Source organism: Manis pentadactyla, chromosome 2 (genome assembly GCF_030020395.1).
Source record: "Manis pentadactyla isolate mManPen7 chromosome 2, mManPen7.hap1, whole genome shotgun sequence".
Taxonomy (NCBI): domain Eukaryota; kingdom Metazoa; phylum Chordata; class Mammalia; order Pholidota; family Manidae; genus Manis; species Manis pentadactyla.
Window position 1 is genome coordinate 19,841,436 of NC_080020.1, and position 25,363 is coordinate 19,866,798.

The window sequence follows — 25,363 nt, forward strand, 5'->3', positions numbered from 1 at the left end:
TAATTAAGTATTCTGAGTAGACTGATGACTTTCCTGTATTGTTCTATAGTAGAGATGATAGCTATTTCTACTATTTCATAGGTGCTCTCCTACCATATAATGGACACTATGCCAAGCCCTTTCCATGCCTAAGGCCATTTCATCCTCACATCAACTCTATACAATTGTTTCCATCAGTCCCCTTATTTTATGAATGAAGAAACAAGAGATTATACTTTCCTAGACTATCACAGCTAGCACATTAAGAAAAGCAGGAAATCAAACCCATCCTGATCTGGTTACAGGCCCAGGCTTCTTAAAAATGCAGCTTCTTAAAAATGCAAGAGGTAGCCTCTGTTGTCTATAGCTACCTCTCTGTCAAAGGACAAACGTACTTTGGAAGGAAGTGACTCACTTGTATGGCACTTTAGGTTGTAGTACACTAACTTTTTAAATTGCTGGATTCTTCTATTCTGAAAAGTAAGTCCAAAGAGCTGAAAGAGTCTTACAGATCCCTTGATTTGACATTTGCATTCATGTTTTGCAAGTGGGATGACTGATGGTCACTTGGTTGAATGATTTGCCTTGGATTCAGACAACTAGTCAGTGACATTGATGATGAGTCTAGAATTTATATCACCTGACATGGTGTCTGACATCTGGCAGCATCCTAGGCTACCTAACACTCAGTAATTGGGATCTTTGCAGTCTAATAAAAATGCCATGCCTAACCTAAGGAGGGACACAGTGATTCCAAATTCCAAGTGGGGAATTATTTGCTGTCTCTGTCTCCAACCTCCACAAATAAAATATAAGCTTGATAGGGGCAGGGATTTTTGTTTTGTTTTCTTCCCTGTTGTTTCTAAAGTGCCTTGAAGAGTGTCTGTCACCTAGATATTCAATAAATATTTTTTGAATGAGTGGAAAGAATAGGGAATCAATGAATGCTCTAAGAAAGATCCCAAATGTGAGATGGGTCTGGATATCAACCCACTGGCTGTATAAGAGCCTTTTAAGCTGGAGGGAAGGACATGTATGGGGGCTGAGGGGCCATATGAGGGCTGAAGGTCACAGAATGGCTTAGCAGGTCAAATGTGAGGATGCTGAGTGTCTACTGTGTGGCAATGACAGGAAGATGAACACATGATCATAGAAATCATTTTGAGAAGTTTGGGGTTTATTGTGTAAACTGCAAAGAGTCAATGAAGGTTTATGAGCAGGGAACAGGATTATAAGAATATAGTGCTTTATCAATATGTAAAGCAGCAAATTATATAATACAGTCATTAAGTTAGGAATGAGTTAGAGAAGAGAAAGACAGGACCAGGCCATCCATCACATCACCCTGTTTATTGTCTTTGTGGTGCATCTCACCTGCTGAAATCTTGTTCATTTATCTGTTTGTATATTTACCATCCAGTTCCCTACTAAAATGCCAACTCAGCCCAGGGAGGGCTTGAGGACCTTGCCTGACTTGTTCATAGCTTGTCCCTGGCACACAGTATAGTGCCTGGCATGCAGTCCATGTTCAATAAATATTTGTTGATTGGATTAATTAATCATAGAAGGCTTTACAGAATAGTTGGGATTAGAGTTCAGCCATACAGGTTATGCATAATCAGAGAGAATGGGAAAAGGCCTTCCAGACATAAAGATTGCAAATTAAGGCAATCCAATGGAAATGAGCTTTGAAGGAATGAGGTCAGTGAGGCAATGGGCCCCAAGTGAGATTGTATCACTCTCTCAGTTTGTAACCCTGTGTGCATTTCTCTCTTTATCTGTTCAGTATTTCCTCCCAATCAACTGTGATACCCGGGAAGGCAAGTACCCTACTCACTTCACTTTCCACTGTGTTCCCGGCGTAGTGCTGCATAAGCGCCTACTAAATGTTTGTGAAAGGAAGGAAGGAGAGGAGGGGAGGCAGGCCAGTGGGTAGGTTGGTGAGTGGAAATGTGGGAAGGTTGAAACATATGCCATCGCTAATTTTTATTTGTTGAATGTCATCAATTATCAGCTATTTCCTATTTGCCAACCTGTAATTTCATATTGCAGAGACTATTCTTATCCATTGCTGAATGTGGTGGGTTTTGAAATATCTTTTATTTTCTGTTCTGTGTTTATTAGAAGCTGTGTTTATTAGATAGGTTTTATGATCAAGGTACCCTCCTGTTGAAAGGCAGCGAACCAATGGACAAAAAGATGAGAAACTAATGAAGAATTATTTGTATAACTATCACCCCAATAGTATTTGAGCTCTGTGATCTGGAATTTCACAATCTAACTAGTGCTTCAGAGAATTCATTGTGTGTGCTTGCATTTAATTATTCCCTACATAAAAAAATATGTGAGTTGCTATGCATATACATCCAGTTAAGTAGATGTCTGAATGGGGTTTTTATAACCTTGAAAATTTATTCAGTTGGAAAAGCCCATGTGCTTCTCTTATGTTTTATGCCTCTTTGTAACAGTGCAGAAGGTAAGGAAGTGAGCAGAGTATACTAACCCCAATTTGATGATTTAAAAAATAAGAAAAAAGTAGATCAATTTACCTTGCAGGCTGAGCAAGTGCTAAACGAAGTCCTGTGGGCTTAGCTGTTCCTTGTTAGGTGGTGTGTTGGGACTGGATGTGAACAGACTCATGCAGAGAGTTGAAGGTTAAGAACCTACCCATCTGTCCATCAAAGCAGCAGATATCAGCATAACTGTGACAGGGGATCCAGCACAGCATAAGATTCACACTAGGGAACAATCTCCACATATGGGGAAAGCTTTATGGAAGAAGTGAAACGAGCATTTCAGATGGATCCTTGGGGTTAAGGTAACACCACTCTACTCCTGAAAACAGACAAAACATATTTTCATATCTTGCATCTGCCACTTTATAGCCACGTAACCTTAAGGAAGCTTATTTAACCTCTCTGTGCCTCAATCCCTTATCTGTAAAATGAGGATACCAGCAATGCTACCATCATTGGTCAGTTGTGATATTGTAGCTTGAGTACCTCAGACAGAGCAGGGCACACAGTAAGCACCCAGTTAACATTAGTTGCTATTATTATGCTATTGTAGCTTTAATCGCTAGTGTGCTTGATGGATCCCCTCCCATTGTGTCTTGTAGATTATAAAGCTAGAGAAGAATGGCATCGGCTACCACTACATCCTTGCAAATATGGTGAGTAGAGTACACTGCAGGCTCTCAGCCTGTGAGTTTTACCATGTTTGGGGCCCTACCTTGCATCCATGGTCCCTGGTTGGTGGAAGGGGCATTTCAAAGCTGCAATACCAGCAATACTAAGTCCTGGCAATGCTGCGTACCTTTCCCCTCAGCATCCCTGCTTGTCAGACCACAGCATATTCTTGGTGAACTTCTGGCCTTCCTTGGAAGAGAGTGCTGGTGGGCAGGGCTTCATCGGTCAGCACAACTCCAGCTTCAGTAGGCTCTGCCCCCACATCTGTGAATGGATACAAGATGTTTTGATCTCACTCCTTTTGGCCCTCTATTTTACACCAATGAGGTTTTTATTGTGTTTTTTTTTAAATTCAAGTACCATTCATACACAGTCTTATACTGGTTTCAAATATACAACACAGTGGTTCAACAGTTACCCATGTTATTAAATTCTCACCCCCTCTAGTGCGGTTACTATCTGTCAGCCTACAAAGATGTTGAAGAATCATTGGCTATATTCTCCATGCTGTAGTACTATCCCTGTGACCAAATTATATTGAGCTTTTGTGCCCCTTTATGCCCATGGCAAAATACACACAGCACGGACAACACACCACACACAGAAAACAAGCAAGACCCGCTGACCGTAGACAACACAACACAAAACACACAAGAACACAGCACACAGAGCGTACAACAGAGAATACACACAGAATCACAAAAAGCACGAGAAATCACTCACTACCATACACCAACAACACATACAGCTCACTGCACCCACAACAAACCCAAAAAACACAAAAGAGGTCAAGTGTATAGCCTTCTACTGCAATGCTTACTAAGTTTTCTATATCACATAGGAGCGAATTGCATGCAAGGGGAAATCAGCGTAGCGTTCTCTCAGGGAGGGTCTCCTCAGTGCACGGTGAATTGTTTCCCAGCAGAGTTTGGCACAAGGCTCTTCTGCAGCAGTTTCTGACAATTTACAACAAAGGCATCTTCAGGGCATTGCTTTTACTCCCCAGGACACTCCGGTTCTGTGTGTCCTCTTCTAGCACCCCCAGGAAACAAGGACGTCCCGGATGATTCCAGACCTGTGGAGAAAACAGCCAAGCACGAAAGGCTTTCTTCAGTATGCTGGAATGCAGAAGTCTTAGGACTGCCCTTAAGCATTTAGCTTTAGAATCATGGCAAAGGATTCTTTCTCCCTGCAGATCACAAAGAGAGAGCTGTGATCCCCATGGCAACCACTTGTCCCTTCTCAGTGTCTATGAGTGTACAGCTGTCTTTTTCCATCTGTTTTGCTTTTATTTTAGATTCCACAAATAAGCGAAATCATATGATATTTATTTCTCTGCCTGGCTTATTTCACTGAGCCTAATACCCTCTAGCACCATCCGTGTTGTTGCAAATGGCAGGATTTCTTTTCCATTTATGTCTGAATAATATTCCATTGTATATATGTGCCACATTTTGTTTATCTTGAATTATTTACAATAGCCACGATATGGAAACAACCTAAGTGTCCATGAATAGATGAACTGATAAAGACACCAATGAGTTTTACCATTTATAAATACAAATATTTAAACCATAATTATACTAATATTGACAAATCTTTAACCAGACAAAATTTTCCAACATGAACAACATTATGTCAGCTTAGTTCTTACACATTTTTCTATGTAGGGTAGATAAATAAACCTGTCTTTTTAAAATATATAAAAACTTTTGATTTCAATATATTGTAGATCTTTTTATTGGGTGCAATTATTTTCCACTTTATGAAGACTTGATTCATCAAACAATTTTTTGTACATATTGGATTTCACCTAGTAAACTTTGCCATCATTTCTGGCAATTCTATTTTTCCTGGGTCATGTATGCCCACCTACATTCTTTATAATGAGTTTGATTCTTCCAGCAGTTTTCTTCCAAAGCCAAATGTAATTTTACTTTGCCATTAGTCCCATTTTTTAAAGAGTTAAAATGTAATTCACATATATCCATTTAAAGTGTCCAATTCAATCATTTTTACCATTTTCACAAAATTTTCAGACTATCATCACAATCTAAACTTAAAGCTTTTTCATCACCCCCCAAAAAAGAAACCCCATACCATTTAGCAAGCACTGCCCATTCCCTCCAAAGTCTCCCAGCCCTAGACACCTAGCAATCTACTTTATGTCTCTAAGTGTGTGCCTATTCTGGACATTGCAAATAATATGTACCTTTTGTATCTGGCTTCTTTCACTTAGCTGATTGTTTTCAAAGTTCATCCAGATTGTAGCATGTGTCAATACTTCATTCCTTTTTATTACCAAATAACATTCCATTACATGGATATACCACCTTTTGTTTATCCATTCAGTGGTTGATGGACACCTGGACTGTTTGCTTTCTATTAGGAATGCTGTATGGACTTCTGTGCACAAGATTTTGTCTTGAGTATATATACCTAGGAGAGGAATTGCTGAGTTACATGGTAACTCTGTGTGTAACATTTTGAGGACCCCCAAAATTGTTTTCCAAAGTGACTGCGTGTCTCGTCAAATATTTTAATCAATAATAAGTTTTGCCATGTGACAGTTGGAACAATCATCAGTTTTCTGTAATGATAGCTTTTTCTACAAAATTTGCTCATTATCCGGGCTTGTCTTTATGATGTTCTGTGTTTCCGTTATATGCTTTTTGGGTTTTTATCTATAACTATGATATCCTTTTTGGTATTAGCCATGTTATTTTGTGTTATTTCTATGATTAATATTAATTATTGGTTGAACAAATGATTGGCATTTTCTACGTAGTTTTGGAGTCACGTCATTGAGGAACAAAGGTACAAGGTCTGGGCGTACATGAAGGTCAAAATTGCAAGATCTAAAAATTGGGCCCCCAAATCCTGCTAAGCCTTAAATTCTGCCACTCTTTCTGGCCTGCTCTCCACTGTTAGCCAGATCCCTGCCTACACCTTCTCCCCTCCCCCCAAAACGTCCTTGCCTCCGCTGTGCCAATACAGGAAGGCTCAGGACTGGAAACAGGAAGGGCTACTGAGAGAGGTTCCTTTAGACCCAGCTGCTAATAGCTAAACATGTTTCTCTTCTCAAAGGAATCTGCATTTTAAATGGGGGTGGCTGTCCAGAACTTGCAGGGAACCAAGAGTGTCACCCCTAAAAAACCTTTGCCAGGATGGAACTTTTACTTCTAGTGAGGAAAGCCCTTGACATGCCTCAAATCCCAGATCCTCAGTGCTCAGAGGGACTCTGGAAGGCAACTCCCTCTGAGCCTCATGCGTCGCTTGTTAGGGCAACAGAACAGCAGGGCAGCGCGAGTGTGGCCAGGGTGTCACAGTGGGTGAGGGCAGAGCGAGGCCTGGCAGGAGGGTGAGCAGGAGCATCCAGCTCCTCTTCCGCTGCCCCCGGACACCTCCCGAGAGGCTGTGTGGTCACCTGCTGCGTGAGAACACACAGAACACGGCGGGGACAGCCTCATCACCTCCCTGGGGGAAGGGTAATTATGTATCAGAGGCCTCAGAGCCACTGAAAGACCCAAGGTAATTACACTGCCAGCCTCCATCTGTTGCCAAGTGACCCTCTGGTCACAGCCTCTCCAAGCCAGCCCCTTGGGCCTCTGTACTCTTCTGCTCTGCATTCTTCTCCTTCTGACCTAATGAGCTCACAGATCCTTACAACGGCCAGCTAATAGGATGCAAATTTCATATACCACCCAAATACAAAAGACTGGCATGTTCCAATAGATTAGTTGATAATTAGGCTTCAAATTACTAATTAATTCAGTTCGAGACATAGGCCAGTATGTGGTGTATGTTTTCCTTCCCCCTTCAGAGGAATAACGTAATTTATAACATGATAATTTTTAGAAATTCCAACATATAATTAGCCTGATGCTACATGGAACTGACCCCCTCCTTCAGAGTGTTTGTGATTAGAATGTAATTATAGAGTTAGAAACCAAGGAACCTTCTGAAAAGTTTTAACTAGAGGGAGCTGCACTTTTATCTTGCAGCTTTTCTGTCCCTGTTGGAATGCATGAGCTTCAAAGTAGCCAAGGCCATTCTTCTGACAGGTCACTTTGGAGGGATTCAGGCAACCAGTTCTGGAGGGCTGCCGGCAGAGAGGGGGGAAGGAGACTGGGGGTCAGGGAGGAGATCTCTGTAGGCAAGGAGACAAAGAAATAAACAAACACTGATTTTTTGTCCAGACACCACCCTTGGCTCACTTTGTGACCTTGGGAACTTTCCAGCCCTCAGTTTCCTCACCTGCCAGTTGGGGATTATAGTTCAACATGTTCATAGTGTCCCTGGGGGACCAGAGATGCTGCTGAGTGCCACTATGCTTTGAAAGTTAAAAGTGCTCTGCACAGGTGGGGAATTCTTACTTCATGTACTCAGTCATTTGAACATCATATATATATTGTGTGTGTATGTATAATGTGTATATATGTGTGTATATACATATATGCTAATATATGTGCTCATATTCAATATATGATAGGATAGATGCATATTATATTTCCATAGCATTAGTAGATCCATGAAATGAACTTGGGCCATGCAGAAGGTAGAGAGCTATACCATTACTTCCTTGAGAAGGGCCTGGCCCACTGGAAGGTCCAGCTATCCAGTGTGGCTCTCCTGTACCCCTCCAAGCCCCAGCACTGACCCTGGGTTCACTCTCTGCTCTGGGACTGTGGTCAAAGCAGACATCTACCAGCCAGAGCCCTCCAGAGTTACAGCTCTTATCTTTGTGATGCATCAGCAGAAAATCTGAGACCAAATGATTGTCTCTCAAAACAGAGGTCCTGTGGACCCCTACAATGCATCTGCAGAGCCAGGTTAGGCAACACAAAGCTAATAGCTACATGCTTCAGTGTCACTGGGATTGCAAAAATGATTACCCACATCATGGGACAAATGGCCAGATTGTTAATATTAATGGTTATAGTTCCACTGAAATTTAAAAAACAAAAAACCATTTTAAAATTCTTGTGGAGAATAAGCAGACCTCTGACAATTTATAAAAGACCCAGCAGACCACAATTTGTAAAACATTGAAGGTGCTGTCTTGGAGGTGTGGAACATTGGTGCCTCCAAGGTTCATAACAAAAATAATAACTGCAATCCCTCCCATTCTTATACCACATTATAGTTGATGTGACATTTCATCTGACTCACACCACTGCGTTTTGATTGTCACAACATTCTTGTGAAGTAAGCAAGGTAGAATTCATCATCCCCATTTTATAGATATGAGAATGGAGGTTCAGAAACATATAACTGAGCTGCAGAGAAGGCAGGCAGACATTTAGACAGTAGAGGCTGGCTCTCAGGAATTTGACAAAAACCAAGTCATGTGAGCCTAAGAGGACAAGCAGGCTAACCTGATGCCAAGCCACTTGAGCCACTGAACTAGAATTCCTTAAGCCCTAATAAACAACAGCTATAACAATGGCAGTAACTGAATGATTGCTACATTCCACACCCTTCAATAAATACTTACATGCACATCTATTAAGCTCTTACAATAGTTGTTGAGGTTGAAAATAGTATCCCCGCTTTTGAGATGAAGAAACAGATTCAGAAAGACCAGTGAGTTTTCGAAAGTCACAGAGTTTATAAAGTGGTGGAGCTGGACTTCCCTTCTAGGACCGCAGAACTCCAAAGTGCATGTGCTCAGCACTGTGTCATGTGATTGCTGAGCATGGGAGGGTTGGGGAAAATTCCGGAGGTGGGGAGGAGCATTCTTGACAGGAGGTCTTGAGTTCAAGTCCTGCCTACAGTTGTATCAATAGACCTGGAATTCAAATTCAGGCTCTCAAACTCTTATTGGATACCTGTTCCATTACACACTGATGGAATTTCATTATAATTATAATCTATGTTATATAAGGAAGCTAAGGGAGAGACAGTGAGGTCAGGTCATCCCAGGTCTCATTAGGATATTTGGGGACCAAGACAGTCAACCATTTCCACCAGGTGGTTGCAGATCGACTCCTGCGAAATGTTAGAGTTGAAGTTTTGGTCCACAGGGCAGCTAACAGAAGCCCCTGGCTCTGTGTTCCTGCCCTTTGTTGTATTATTCCTGAGAAGAAACTGTTCTTTATTTTCCTTGCTCCCCTGTGGTGATAAATCTGTCTGCCCTTCTGCAAGGCCAAGCTTGGCCAGTTCCTTCTGCCCCTCTATCCCTGCCATCTCAGTGCCACACACAGTCACATTTGATTTCTGCAGCCTCTGGTTAATGGTAGGTGGGGAGGATGGCTCTGTAGTCAGACAAACGTAGGTGTGAATTTTGGCTTTATACTTATTAGCTATGTGACATTGGTCAAATAACCTGCCCTCTCTGAGCTTTCATCTACTCATTCATAAAAAAAAGAATGTGATATTACCTACCTCCTCAAGGGGTACTAAGCAGAATTAAGATAATATGTTTATTAGTAATAGTTGTCCCAAATAAGCACTCAATGAATGTTATTAATTACCACCATAATAATCATTGTCGTCACCATCATCACCATTATTATTAGTGGAGAAAGAAGATATTTGATATCTGGGGATAAGATACTATCTTTATCCCGCAGCCCCTCCCAGACTGTGTCACCCACAAATGATTCACAGTCATGTACTGTCTTACTCTCTGTTTGTTTGTAAGCTCCTGGAGGAAGGAACGTGTCTGCCTTTTTCACTGATGAATTCCCAGTGTCTGGCAAAAGAAGTTGCATGAATAGGTCTTCTTTAAAAAGTCTCTGAATCAGTGTTGTGGCTGCTTGAGCAGAGAAGAAAGAATGGCGGGACTGCAGTTTGTGACCAATAAACAGGCTGCAGAAGAAGAGACCCCACCCAACCTCTCCAGTCCAGAGAAGCCCTTGCTCGCCCTTGTTATTACCTAGTCATATGGAAATGGAGCACTTCTCTCCACCCCTTGGAAACACCTATTGTGTGGAGACGCACTAAAGCCAGGTTCTCTAGAATGGCAGTGTGAAATCTGGTAAACACCTCCAAGCTGCATGCTTTGATGGCCATGGATAGTACTACTACCAGCCCTGGACGAGTGAAATCTGGTTTGAGTTTTATAATTACAGTGCAACTCAATTTGTACTACTCACATTTCAAGTGCTAAAATGTCACATGTGATTGGTGGCTACTGCAATGGACAGTGCAAGTCTCATGGGTAAAGATAAATATCATGTCTTAGTGTATCTAGTGCATCTCCTCATGATGAAGACTGCCTATACCAAACAACATGCCAAAATGCCATCTTACATGGTAATATGGCTCGAAGACAGAAGTACTCCAATTACCGATCTGCATGTTATTTGTCAAGAAGTCAATGAAAATAGTATAGAATTAATTGATTAAAAAGTTATGTAGCTCAAAACAACACAGTGGCAATTTAAAAATGTATTTGAATTATTCTTGTATATGCTATAATTTGAGATTAACTTTGCATGTTCTTTCAGAATTATTGATATTAACATAAAAATGATTATTATAAAAGTATCACATAGTAAATTTAAAAATGTGTTATGTAATATTTCTAGATTTGGGAAAATGTCATTTCTTTGCAAATAATTTAAAGTACTCATTGGGTACTCAATTTTGTTTTCATAATGTTGTATTTTTCTTAAAATATTGAACATAATGTTTCAAGAATGTGGTGGGCCACTGGGGTCTGTTATGGGTTGAATTGTGTCCAACAGAAAAACCTGTTGGAGTCTTACAACCTAGCACCTCAGAATATGACCTTATTTGGAGATGGGTTCTTTATAGAGATCAAGTTATGATGAGGTCATTAGGTTGGACCCTAATCCAATATGATTGGTATCCTTATAAAAAGGGGAAATGTGGACACAGAGACAAATATCTACAGAGGAAATATGTTGTATGAAAACAGAAGAAGGATGCCTTCCATAAGCCAAGGAATGCCTAGTTACCAAAACCAGAGGCTTGAAACAGATTTTCCTCACAGCCCTCAGAAGGAACTAAACATGTTGACACCTTAATCTAGGATTTTTAGCCTCCAGAATTGTGAGTTAATTTCTGTTCTTTAAGCTACCCAGTTTGTGATACTTTGTTTCATGTCTGTAGGAAACGAATACACAGGTTCAGAGGAAAAAATTATCAACACTCTTGTCCATGCAATTTTCAATTTGTCTCTTAAATTTGTATTAACTTCTATTTCATTTTCCCATCTGTTGGAAATCCTTTTGCTAACTTCCAAGTATTAAAAAAGAAAAGAAGTTACAAAGTATTACCTTGAAATTTACTTTAAATCTTACCAATTAACGTTATGTGTAAATCATAACATAACTTTAAGATATATTATTCTGTCTAAAAAATCTGTTACTGTTCAAGAAATAATGCTACTCTATGGAATTAATAAAACTTTAAAAATAAAAAAAGTCTCTGAATGAATGAATGAGTGAGTGAAATAGCTTCTTAATAAACAATGGTTGTACCCACACATCACATGTGATTAAAGGCAACATCCTGTGTCTATGACAGAAGAAGCAGAAATAGTGGGAATACGAATAGTTACAAATATGCAAATGATTAAAGGTGGGCCTAAGAGGGCTTCTAATTCACTTCCTATAAAGGTCCAAAATCTCTACAACATGCCTAACAGAAGCTCATCCACCTGGTTCCTGCTCGGGTGATACCTAGTGATGGGGAACTCACTCTTCTAAAGCAGCCCAGTCTTTTCTCAAAGGGCTCTGACAGTTTCCACAATCACTCTTAATTGGGCCCACTTGGCCTTGTGCTGGCTTCCCTCTCATCACTCCTTGCTCTGCCTGGCCTCTTGGGAGAACACTTCTTCTGTCATTCCACAGAGCAGCTTTGATGTATTTGGAAACACCACCCTGCTTGCTCTGGGTGTTTGCTCCTCCAGCCTGGATACCTTCCTGTGCCCCAATGCCTGTGCACAAGACATGGTTCTAAAGCCCACCAAATGAACATCAAATGTGGACCATGCGTGTCTGTGTGCCTGGCACTGCACTGCACTCATATGAGATACACGAAGAAGCACATGGCTTGAGTTTTATCCTGGAAGCAGCATGGCCTTGTCTTCCAGCTAAATCAGAACAAATAAATAAAGTTTTTAAAGAATGGCAGAGAAAAATCACATGTGACAGTAACTCAAGCCCCATGAGGCACCCCCTGAACTGCCAGGGCACAGCATCTGTGGGCTGCAGGCATTGGGGAAGGATGGTGACAGCCCACCCAGGCAGCCAGTGGGCCTGTGAGGAGCACGCCTTTGCCCTGGCTTGAAGACTCCCCGGAGCTAAGAGTGGTGGCATCCCTAGGAGCTCATCTCTTTCAACCACCCCTTTCATAAAGGGGCTCTCAGGCCCAGAGAAGGGGACTGACCTGCTTGAGGTCCCTCAGAAGTTAAACAGCAGAGCTGGGCTGGGACTTGGAGTGATCATTTGCTCTGTTCTTTATTGTTTCTGCCCCTATGTGCACCTGTGTATGCATGTTTGTGCACATGTGTGAGTAACTGAAAGAAGCAGGCAGGAACACAGAGAGACAGAGAGGGGCTCAGAGGTGCCTCTTCCTCCTCCCCAGGCTGGCTTCAGAGTGTCCCTCCATTGATGGTCCATTCCAGTTTCCCCTTCGTCATCCACACAGCCTCCTCTTCCTCCCTCCGCTTTTACAGCACAAGCACCCTTCTGTGCCAGAGTACATGATTCACTTTATGACCACCAGAGACTACACTGCACAGGGTGTCTGGAAGGAAGGAGGAAGTGGGCAGGCAGAAAACAAATCCCAGATCTCAAATGATGCTCACTTCCGTGGTCCAAGCATCCCAGTGAGCAAGGTCAAGACTATGTTATTCTTTGCACTCACAACCCATGTTCTAGAGTAATCCACTCTACAGAACCCTGAGAGTCCCTGCATCCCTCCAAGAAAGGTGGGATTATATTTCCATTTTATGAGAAAAAGGAGGATCAGCCATTGGAGGAACTTTTCCAAGGTCATGTGGCTAAAGGTAGAATTTGAATTCAAACCTCTCTGATTTTAAAGACTGGGTTCATTCTCCGTTAGGCCACACTGTCCAAATCAGGGGAACTTTTGCAACTCCTAGGTCTATATTATAATAGAGCAAAGCTGAGAACTAAACTGCCTTCCTCTTGAAACTGCCTGGGTTTGAATTTCAGCTCATCACTTACTAGCTGTGTGACCTTGGGCAAGTCACTTCACCTCTATGGACCTCAGTTTTCTCATCTGTGGGTGGGAAAATTAATATATACCTTACAAGTCAAAGATAAAATGAGTTCATCTGTATTAACTTTTAGAAGACTGTGTGGTGTCGGGCCCCTTCCCTGTCTCTGACCTGCAGACGATATTGGTCGTCGAAGATCTTAAGGACCAGCCAGGGGACTCAAGGCGTGACAGCACAAGAGTGGTGCCGAGAAGGCAGCTCTCATATTTATTGATGAAATGGTTGTTAACAACAATAATTGGGTCTCCATGCACAATCATAAATCAAGTTCAACTCTCAGCAGTTTCACCTTCTGAAAGATAATGAACAAATCCTCATGGTGAACAAATACAGAAACTCTTTCTGTCTTGACTACTGTTTCTGTCTTAACTATGAATCATGAACTATAAACATACAATCAAGGCAAATGTGATTATACGTATGATTTTTATACTTTAGATTATACTCAATATATGAATACCCACATTTCCCCCCCTTTTTTATTGAAAAGCTTCAAAGTAGTGATTGCTGTAACTCAAGTGAGAAGTCTGTTTTTGATTGTTTTAAGTATCAACTTAGCTGGACAAAAGCAGCAAAGAATGCCTCATGTAAATGGGGGGATGAGGTTCTAAGCCTCACCTCAGTTGGCCCCCACTTCCTCATCTGTGGGCCCTTTGTGACTGTGCCTGTCTTAGGTTGTTCCTCCCATGAGGAATCTTACCCATCTCTGGCTAACCAGCCATCTCCTTGGGCTACACAGGGGGAGAACATGCAGAAAAAGGAGGCATTAGGAGTTGATTTATGTTTGTTAGGAGTTGATTTATGTTTGTTGATGTTTGTTTTCATACTTTCACTCTTATGTCTAGCTTTAATCATAGAAAGCACAAAATACAAAGATTTAATGCATGGACTTTCATGAGTAACAATACAAACAAAGAGCAATCATTTTTTAGACATCACTTCTAGGAAAGTCGCATAAGCATGTATTGGCTTCAACAAACTATTAATTAAATTGCATACACACATTAACAGGATAGGAATACAGATACATAGCAAAAATAGAGCCACAATTACCAGCCATATCCAATGAAACCAAGAAAACCAGTTAGGTAACTCAGGCACTTGTGAGAACTTATCAATGATATGATGAATATTGTCTAATTGAGTGTGAATAGTTTGAGAAAAATCAGACAAATTAAAATAACACATGCCTGGAAACTGTTCACATCCTATATGCTCTTTTAACAATAGATAATCTATAGAAGCGTGATCTTGAAGTACTGCAACTCGTACTTCTCCCAGTTCTTGGTTCAGTTCAGATAATATAGAAGCAGTCAGATTTGTTGTTTTACTGTATGCACAGGCCATCTTGGATACCTCGTTCTGCATTCCTACGACGAGTCCTGGAACTGGCAAGATGAATGCAGCAGCGACAGCTACAGCAACAGGATCCAACAACTTCAAGTTGTCATCACAATCAGGTGGCAGGACTCGAGAAACGTATCTGTGTTTATATCCAGAATGGTCTATAAGAGCAGGGAGAATATGTCCCACACCACAAACACCTTGATAATGTGAAGAAAAGGCTTGATATGTTTTGTTATTGCATAAGAATACCCAGCCATTTGGAAGTCTATATCCAAAAGGCCATTTTACACGAATGTTAGAATTGCAGTAGGAAGGTATATGAGTGCAATTAATACATATACATTCAGAAACTATAGTAGTACTGACAGGTAAATTAAATTGAACTTCATGAGTAAGAACTTTAGGAGAGTAAGAAATGTTTATTCCTGAAATATTAGTGAAAACAGAGAAAGGGAGTCCTATACCTATTAAATTTCTCTTTAATAATCCACTAATAGAGGAATCTCCTGCTACACAAAAAGATGACTTATTTAATCCTTAACTTGCAAGTTGTAACCACATATTAGGTGAGGAAAACTTGTTCTCTGGAGGAAGTGATATGTCTAGGTAGACATAACTACTTTTATATAATATATCAGAATTTCCTTTTTGAAATTTCTCACAAGAATAATTGCCAATATCGTTTCGGGTCAAAACTGCTTTGTTAATAACTTGGTATGGTGATAGCTGGCACCTAGAATTATCATGTATATAAATGTTGAATCACTATGTTGTACACCTGAAACTAATGTAATGTAATACTGTGTGTCAACTACCCTTCAATAAAAAATAATTATCTAAAAAAAAACTGCTTTGTAAATATCATAGCGAGTATTATCTCTTTTAGACTGATCAGTTGCATTATACCATCCAAGTTTTCCTCCATGCTTTTGGCTATATATCTCTTTGCCAACTTTATTCCATACTATAGGACCTACAGGAATAGAACAGGTGAATACACACCGAAGGACTACTCCTTGGCCTAAATATGGAGGACTGCTCACACTTGCTGTAATAGTGCAAGCTTGTACAGTGTGTATATGTATACATGCCTTCACCAAGAATAGAAGTAGAAACTTCACTACTATCCAGGAAGCTTCATTCTGATTGTTGATGGCCATCCTCGGGAGTGACTCTCCTGGAGGATGTTGATGTTGGGAGTTGTTCATATCATATCTTAATTCTTTTTCTGGGTAGCCAAATCAAGCATTGATCCTCTGTAACAACACAAACAAACCCTTTGCCCAAAACTTTGATATGACCTTTATACCACTGTGAAGAACCTATTGGAGACCACCATACAGGAACTGCTGTTGTTTTAGGAAAAGAAATATTGTCAGAAAAATGTATTTCCATAGCTGATCATCCATCACCTTTTAAGAGAGCAAAATTAAGAACAGGTAAAGCATGCATTAATCACTGATTTGCAATTAATTTTATCATATCGGGGAGTAATCCCCCTTTTTGTTTTAATAAATAATGTTTAAGAGTAAGATGATGATGTTCAATTAGAGCTTGACCTGTAGAATTGTAAGGAATGCCTGTTTTATGAGTAATATTATACAGCTGGAAAAATTTCTTTAGTGTAGAGGAGAGATAAACTAGAGCTTTGTCAGTTTTCATGGTGGCAGGAATACCTAGAAATGCAAATGCTTGTAAAAGATGGGTAATAACATGATGAGCTCGTTCTCCTGTTAAAGCTGTTTCCCAAGAAGCAGAAGAATAAGTATCAATAGAAACATGAACATGTGTAAGAATTCCAAATTCAGGAACAATAGTAACATCCATTTGCCATAGGGCATTAGGGCACGTTCCCCTGGGAATGGTTCCTGCTTGTAAATGAAGAGAATTAATTTGAGAACAGATTGGAGAAGATTTCAAGATAATTTGAGCTTCAGATGCAGAGAGAGAAAAACGGTTCTGTAAGGTGAAGGAAGGGGCATGAGTCAGGTCGTGATACGGTTGAGCTGGTGAGTAATCAACTAAAGAAACAAGCTTATCTACTTTATCATTATAATATGATAAAGGACCTGGTAAATTAGAATGTGATTGTATGTGAGTGATGAAGAAAGGATGTAGACGTTGACGGATACACGCCTGTAATTGAGAAAATAAAGTGTTAATAGGAGATTGTACGGTGCCCAGTGTTGCAGTTTCTAACAGAGGAACAGAAAAGGCAGCATAAGCAGAATCAGTAACAATATGGAGAGGGCCTGGAAAATCTTGCAGAGCTTGCAATACAGCGTATAACTCATTTTGTTGCGCAGAAGTAAAAGATGTTAGAAAAGTTTTTGAGAAACCAGAACAAGTTGTATAGGCTGCTTTAAAAGATTTTGTACCATCTGTAAAACAGATAACAGTATTTAATAATGGATTATGAGAAGTTTTTTGAGGAAGGATCCATTGATGGCGCTGAGAAAAGGAAAATAATTTATTCTTTCTGTAAAACAGATAACAGTATTTAATAATGGATTATGAGAAGTTTTTTGAGGAAGGATCCATTGATGGCGCTGAGAAAAGGAAAATAATTTATTCTTAGGGTAATGACAGTCAATATTTCCTAAATAATCTGAAAGTGCAATTTGCCAATGAGTATTTTCTTGAAATACTTGCATAATATTTTGTTTAGATAAAGGAAGAATAATGGAGTGAGGGTCTTGACCAATCATCTGTCTTAGTCTCTGTCATCCTTTAAGGTTAATGGAGGCTACTATGTCAACGTAAGGTTGTAACGAGGGTTTGGTTTGATATTGCAAAAATATCCATTCTAACCAACCATCACATTGACAGAGCAATCCTGTAGGAGAATGAGGAGTAAAGTAAATTGATAAAAGTAAGGGTTTATGTAAGTCCATTTTTGATAATTGAGCCTTTTGAATGTGTTGTTCTATCCACTTGAGTTCTTCCTCAGCTTTTGAGGTTAAGTCTCTAGGACTATTAAGATCTGGGGGTCCTTTTAAGGTATTAAAAAGATGTTGTAATTTATAAGTAGGAATTCCTAATAATGGTCGGATCCAATTAATATATCCTAAAAGCTTTTGAAAATCATTTAAAGTTTTAAGATGATCTCTCCTAATCTGAATTTTCTGAGTGATTATTAAATTTTCTTGAATTTTATTCTCCAAATAATTCATTGGGTATTGTATTTGTATCTTATCTGGGGCTATTTGTAATCCCCATTGTTTTAATTCAGTTTCAGTCTCATTGAGCATATTGGTAAGAGATAGATGCCTAGGTAGGGCTGTAAGAATATCATCTATATAATGAATGATATAAGCTGAAGGCCATTTTTCATGTATAGGCTGAAGAGCTCTGTGCACATAATTTTGACAAATTGTAGGGCTATTTAACATTCCTTAAGGAAGTACTTTCCGTTGGAATCTTTCTGAAGGTGCCTGAAAATTTAAAGAAGGGACAGTAAAAGCAAACTTTTCTCTGTCTATTATGGCTAAAGGAATTGTAAAAAAAAACAATCTTTAAGATCAATTATAGCCATGTTTCAGTCTTTTGGAACCATAGTTGGAGAAGGGAGGCCTTGTTGTAAAGGTCCCATAGGTTTAAGAACTGCATTAATTTGTCTTAAGTCTTGTAAAAGTCTCCAATTTTCTGATTTCTTTTTTATAACAAATACAGGAGAATTCCACGGGCTTGTGGAAAATTCTAACCTATCTAGCTGAAGTTGTTCTTGAACTAATGTATGTAGGGATGCCAATTTTTCTTTATTGAGGGGCCATTGATCCACCCAAACAGGCATCTGAGTGGTCCACTGTAATGGTATAGGAGCTGGCAGCTGTTTGTCAATGACCCCTGATAAAAAGACTGAACTGATGAAGGCTCATCAAAAGACAATGTAGTATGCCATTGTTGCATTAAATCTCATCTCCAGAGATTAATTTCTACATCAACAATTAAAGGTTTTAACAAAGCTAATTGTTTTTCAGGGCCTAGACTATGTAAGGTAGCTGAACTTTGCCATACTTGAGAAGCTGTACCAATTCCTGAAACTTGTAAATGCTTTTTTTGTTTGGGCCAATTCTTTGGCCAATACTTAAGAGCAATTACAGACACATCAGATCCTGTATCTAACAATCCTGTAAAAGACATGCCTTGAATACTGATTTTACATTGAGGTCTGTCAGATGTGATTTTTGTATTAAGCTGTATTTGTTTATTTGTACTTGCAAATTCACCTTGTCCTCTTTCATAAGGTGTGGTTGAAGGTGGGAGATAGGGAAGTAAAAGTAATTGAGCAATTCTTTCTCCTTGAGGTATATATAACTCTTTGTCAGATGATACCATTATTTTAATCTCACCCATATAATCTTGATCAATAACTCCAGGTCTTACTATTAATCCTTTTAGAGTCCAGCTACTGTGGCCTAAAAGTAATCCTACAGAGTTGACTGGTAAAGGACCAAAAATTCCTGTACTAAATAATTGGACTCCTTGGGATGGGTGTAAATATACAGATTGAGAAGAGGCAAGATCTACAGCAGCACTTCCTTTAGTTGCTGCTTATAAATCATGCCATGTTCTTTTAATTGGAGAGGATGCCTCTGTATTATTTTCCAGGGCAGCAGAGGCTGGCCCGGTTGAGGGTTTAAAGGCTGAGACTCATTGATAGGATTACGATCTTTATCAAATTTTGAACGACATTCATTAGACCAATGTCTCCCTTTTTTACATTTCGGGCAAGCAGATGGCAGTTTATTTTTGAAATTTGGCTCTTTTGTCCTCTTTTGCGATCGGCAGTCCCTTTTCATATGCCCTTGTCTGCCACAACCAAAACACTTCAAATTTCTTGCATTTCCTCTTGACCTTCCCCTCATAGCAGTTGCTATTAAATTAGCTTGATATGTGGGGGAACCTATATTGGCACAAGCCTTGATATAATCTTCCATCCTAGTTCCTGTGGCTTTTAAAGGTCTAAGAACTCTCTGACACTCTGTATTTGCATTATCATAGGGTAGCATCTGTAACAACAGATCTCAAATCAGGATGTGCTACTGTATTTTCAAATTATCTTGCAATCTTGCAACAAAGTCAACATAGGACTCATTAAGCCCTTGTTAAGTTTACTAAATGGCAAGAAAGGCTTTCCACCTGCTTGTATTTTCTCCCAGGCTTTTAAGCAACACAGACATTACTTGTGTTACTGCTATGTCTTCATATCCAGCTTGTCTTTCTATCTGCAGCCAATCTCCTTTTCCTGCTAGTTGTTCAGCAGTTATAAGAATTGGAGGATTGGAATGCTGATTTCTCAAACTTGTGCTTTTGCTTCCTCATACCACCAGGTTTTAAATTGTAAAAACTCAGAAGAGTCTAAACAAGTACCAGCTAATAAATCCAAATCGGCGGGAATCATCCTTTCCTGTTCTGCTAACCCTCTCAAGAGACCCACAACATATGGAGAATTAGTACCATAAGGAGAAACCGCCTGTTTAAAGGCTTTTAATGTCTTATAAGGAATAGGTGTATAAAGTGCTTTAACTCCTCCTTGTGGAAAATCAGGATCCTCACCTGGCCCAAAAGGAGTTAAATTAACTGGTGCTACTAAGGGTGTCAGATAAGCATCTATATCACCCTCCCTCTGGGCTTTACGTATTCCTGCCGCGAAAGCACACGTAGCAGGAACAGACACTGGGAATTTTTTAGGATGAGAGGAACGAACAGAACTCTCATCAGTCTCTGAAGAAAAGGAAGAGGAGGACAAAGAGGAGTCAGGTGGACGTGGGGATAAAAAACGCTTACTTGATTTTTCCACATCATCTAAAAGTTCTCTCTCACCTTCTTCTGTGTCTGACTTAGTTTCAGATAGTGGGGGAGTTTGCAAAGGCTGCCAGGCAAGAGTGATCAGATTACATAAAGACCAAACAGGCACAGGGATGACGTTTCCCTGTCTGTGGGCTTTTTAAAAGTTTCTTAATACATTATCCCAATCAGCCTGTTTAAGTGTCCCCTGTGGTGATAACCAATAACAATATTTTTAAATATATTTATAGAGTTGAGCAAAATCATTTTTTAGAAGTTTTCACTCCTGACGTTTTTAGGAGAGCATGGAGTAATTTTAAATAATCCTCCAGTTTAGTTGCTTTAGTTTTGTTTTGGCCCATTGTAGTGTCCCTGACATCTCCATCCTGTTCCCTATGCACACTTTCCTGGGAATCTTACCGGGTCGACGATCTTCGGAGCTTTCCCTGCGTTTGAATTGCAAGTGCCACCGAGCAGAGGTTCTCTGTCCTGAGTTTTGACCGTCTTTCAGGTCCCTGTTCGGGCGCCACTTGTCGGGCCCCTTCCCTGTCTCTGACCCGCAGATGAGGGAAGAGACGCGGTTGGTTGTCGAAGATCTTAAGGACCAGCCAGGGGACTCAAGGCGTGACAGCCAAGAGTGGTGCCGAGAAGGCAGCTCTTGTATTTATTGATGAAATGGTTGTTAACAACAATAATGGGGTCTCCATGCACAATCATTAATCAAGTTCAACTCTCAGCAGTTTCATCTTCTGAAGGATAACGAACAAATCCTCATGGTGAACAAATACAGAAACTCTGTCTCGACTACTGTTTCTGTCTTAACTACGAATCATGAACTACAAACATACAATCAAGGCAAATGTGATTATAGATATGATTTTTATACTTTAGATTATACTCAATATATGAATACCCACAGTGTGGAGCTGAAGCCTGGGGTCTCATCCTAACTCTGCCATTCACTCATTATTTGCAAAAAGAATTTTTTTGAGGGTCTCAATTTGTTCAAGATAATGGTACAATGTTTTCAAAAGGATTAAATTACCAGAAGAACCTCTCCAGATGAGAATTTTATGCTTCCAGTTTTCCTGCCTCTCTCTGCAGCCCAGAGGCATCCAAACAAAATTCTCAAAGCCTCACGGGCTGCCTTCCTCTTCTGGGAGAAGCTGTTACATTAGTCTCAAGTGCTTAGAGTTTGCGTCCTTTGCTCTTGCAAACCATGCCTGCCGTGGCTGGAACAGCCCTTCTGTGCCAAGTCAACTGACTATTTCAGATGCACGAGACAGTGGATGCAGTTACTATTCCGGAGCATGGAACCCCCTTGCCACCACCAGCCTTGAAGCTGGAGGGACAAACCCCTTAACAAAAATTTTCGTAGGAGATCAGAGTTAATGTCATTCTTTGTAAGACAGAAAAGCAGATAATATAATGGGAGGAAAATTGAACCTGATGAAATATGGGGCTCTGGGTGAGTATTTATGATGTGTCAGGTACTGTTCTAAGAATCTGACATATATTAATATAGTTAATCATCACCACAGCCCTATGAGACAGATGCTACAATAATCCTGAAGAGAGGGACACTGAGGCACAGAAAGGCTGAGTAGCTTGCCTGTACTCACACAGATGGGAGGCAGAAGAGCTGAGATTTTTAAACTGGGCTGCGGTATTTTATTATTTATTTTTTTATGTATGTATGTATGTATTCATTTATGTTCTTGCTTATTTATTATTTACTCATTTGTCATTAGTCAACAACTACATGAGTAACATTATGTTTAGTAGACTCCGTCCATCACCAATTTACCAGAGGTTAAGGGACTAGAAAGACTGGTTGTGAAGGGAGGGAGAAGGGTGAACAGGGGGCATTATGATTAGCTCACAAAGTGTGTGGGTACGTCCCATGGGGAAGTCTGCATAGTACAGAGAGTTCAAATAGTAATTCTATAGCATCTTACTATGCTGATGGACAGTGACTGTAATGTGGTATGTGGGGTGGACTTAATCTGGGGCATGTAGTAACCTTACTGTAGCTCATATAATTGCAGATTGGCTATTGTTAATAGAGCTGTGGTAAACATAGGGGTTTATGTGTCTTTTTTCAGCTGGACTTCTTCTTTCTTTCTTTATGTATGTGTTTCTGTACATATATATTTATTTATTCATTCAAGCAATAATTTATTTATTCTCAATCTATATATATATATCTATCTTCCTGTCTATCTTTCTGTAATTAATACACAATTACATGAGTAACATTATGTTTATTAGACTCCCCCGATCATGAAGAATCCACAACATACTCCTTTGCAGTCACTGCCCATGAGCATAGTAAGACACTGTAGAATCACTACTTGTCTTCTCTGTGTTGTACAGCCCTCCCTGTGACCCCCCTCCCACATTATACATGCTAATCGTAAAGCACACTTTCTTTCCCTCTCCCTTTATCCCTCCTTTCCCAACTATCCACCCCGGTCTCTTTCCCTTTGGTAACTTGTAGTCCATTCCTGGTTTCTGTGAGACTGCTCATGTTTTCTCCTTCAGTTTTTTCTTTGTTCTGATACTCCAATCACGAGTGAAATCATTATTTATATGGTGAATAATATTCCCTGTTCTTCTTGTGATGCAGCTTCCCACAGCTGGACAGTGCCTGCCATGGGGGTGGAGTTTGCGAGAGCAGCACTGTTGCCTGGAAATTCCATGATGTCACAGTGGTGCCTCTTTCCTAGAGACAGAATGTGTATGCTTAGAGGAGCAGCTGTGATTCTGGTGAGGTGGACACTGACCAACTTGACAGCATCAGGTAAAAATGGAATCCAGACCCAAGGTACTGTGTGTTTCCTTTTATTTTGGTGTCAGTACTAAACAGTTCCATGTGCAACATTATGGTTGCTAGACTACCCCCATTACCAAGTCTCCCCCACATAGCCATTAAGAGTCAATGTCCATCAGCCCAGGAATATGCTGTAGAAGTGCTACTGATCTTTGCTGTGTTATACTGCCTTGACCATACCTGCCGCCTGCCCACATTATGTGTGCTACTCATAATGCCCCATTTTCCCTCTCTTCTCTCCTTTCCAACCCATCCTCCTCAGTCACATTCCCGTTCATAACCGTGAGACCATTCCTGGGTTCGGTGAGGCTACTACTGTCTTGTCCTTTCACTCTTTTTCTTTTGTCTGATACTCCATAGATGAGTGAAATCATTTGACATTTTTTGTTTTCTGCGTGGCTTATTTCACTGAGCATAATACCCTCTAGCTCCATCCATGTTGTTGTAAATGGTAGGATTGGTTTCCTTCCTCTGGCTGAATAATATTCCACTGTTCATCTACTGATGGGCACTTACCTTGGCTATTGTGTATAGTGCTGTGATAAACATAGGGGTGCACATGTCTCTTCTAAACTGGTCTGCTGTATTCTATTATTTATTTTTTATGTATGTATTCATGTATGTACTTCCTTACTTATTGTTTATTTATCATTAGTCTACAACTACATGAGTAACATTATGTTTACTTGACCCTCCCCATCACTAATTTATGAAAGTAAGGGACTAGGAAGGCTGGTTGTGAAGGGAGGGAGAAGGGTGTACAGGGGGCATTACGATCAGCTCACATTATGTGTGGAGAGGTCCCACGGGAAAGTCAGTATAGTACAGAGAGTTTAAGTAGAGATTCTGTAGCATCTTGCTAAGCTGATGGACACTGACTCTAGTGGAGTATGTTGCGTGGACTTGATCTGGGGAGTGTAGTAACCATCATGTAGCTCATATAATTGTAGATTTTTAAAACTGGGCTGGTGCTTTACTCCTTCCTTCCTTCCTTCCTTCCTTCCTTCCTCCCTCCATCCCTCCTTCCTTCCTTCCTTCCTTCCCTCTCATGTATGTATTTATTTAGTCATGTATTCATTCATCTGTCTTTCTATCTATGTATCTATCTATTAATCCATCTATCTATCTATCCATCTACTTTTTAGTCTCTCTATCATTCTATCTAACTTTCTTTCTGTCTTCCTTTATATGTATTTATTTATTTATTTATGCATTCATTCATTTATCTGTCTTTCCATCTATCTAACTACCTATCTATCTGTCATTATTATACAATTGCATGAGTAACATTATATTTACTTGACTCCCCCGATCACGAAGATTCCCGGAAGATACCCCATTGCAGTCACTGTCCATGAGCATAAAAAGATACTGTGGAATCACTAGTTGTCTTCTCTGTGTTGTACAGCCCTCCCTGTGACCCCGCTCCCACATTATACGTGCTAATCGTAATGCACGCTTTCTTTCCCTCTCCCATTATCCCTCCATTCTCAACTATCCACCACATTCCCTTGCCCTTTGGTAACTGTCAGTGTCTTCTTGGGTTCTGTGAATCTAGTGCCGTTTTGTTCATGCAGTTTCTCTTGGATTTCCTTTTCCAAAGGTTGTTGAAATCATTTCATACTTGTCTTTCTCCACTGGGTTTATTTCACTGTGCATAATACCCTCTAGCTCCATCCATGTTGTTGCAAGTGATGGGATTTCTGTTCTTCATAGGGCCTAATAATATTCCACTGCTCATCTTCTGATGGACAGTTAGCTTGGCTATTGTGAATAGTGCTGTGATAGACATAGGGGCGCACATGTCTTTTGAAAACTGGGCTGCTGCATTCTATCATTTATTTATTTATTTACTTGTCATTAATCTCCAATTACATGGGTAACATTATGTTTACTAGACTCCCCCCATCACCAATTTTCCAAAGGTAAGCGTCTAGGAAGGCTGGTTGGGAAGGGAAGCAGAAGGGTGGAAAGGGGGACTTAAGATTAGCTGCCATAATGTGGGAG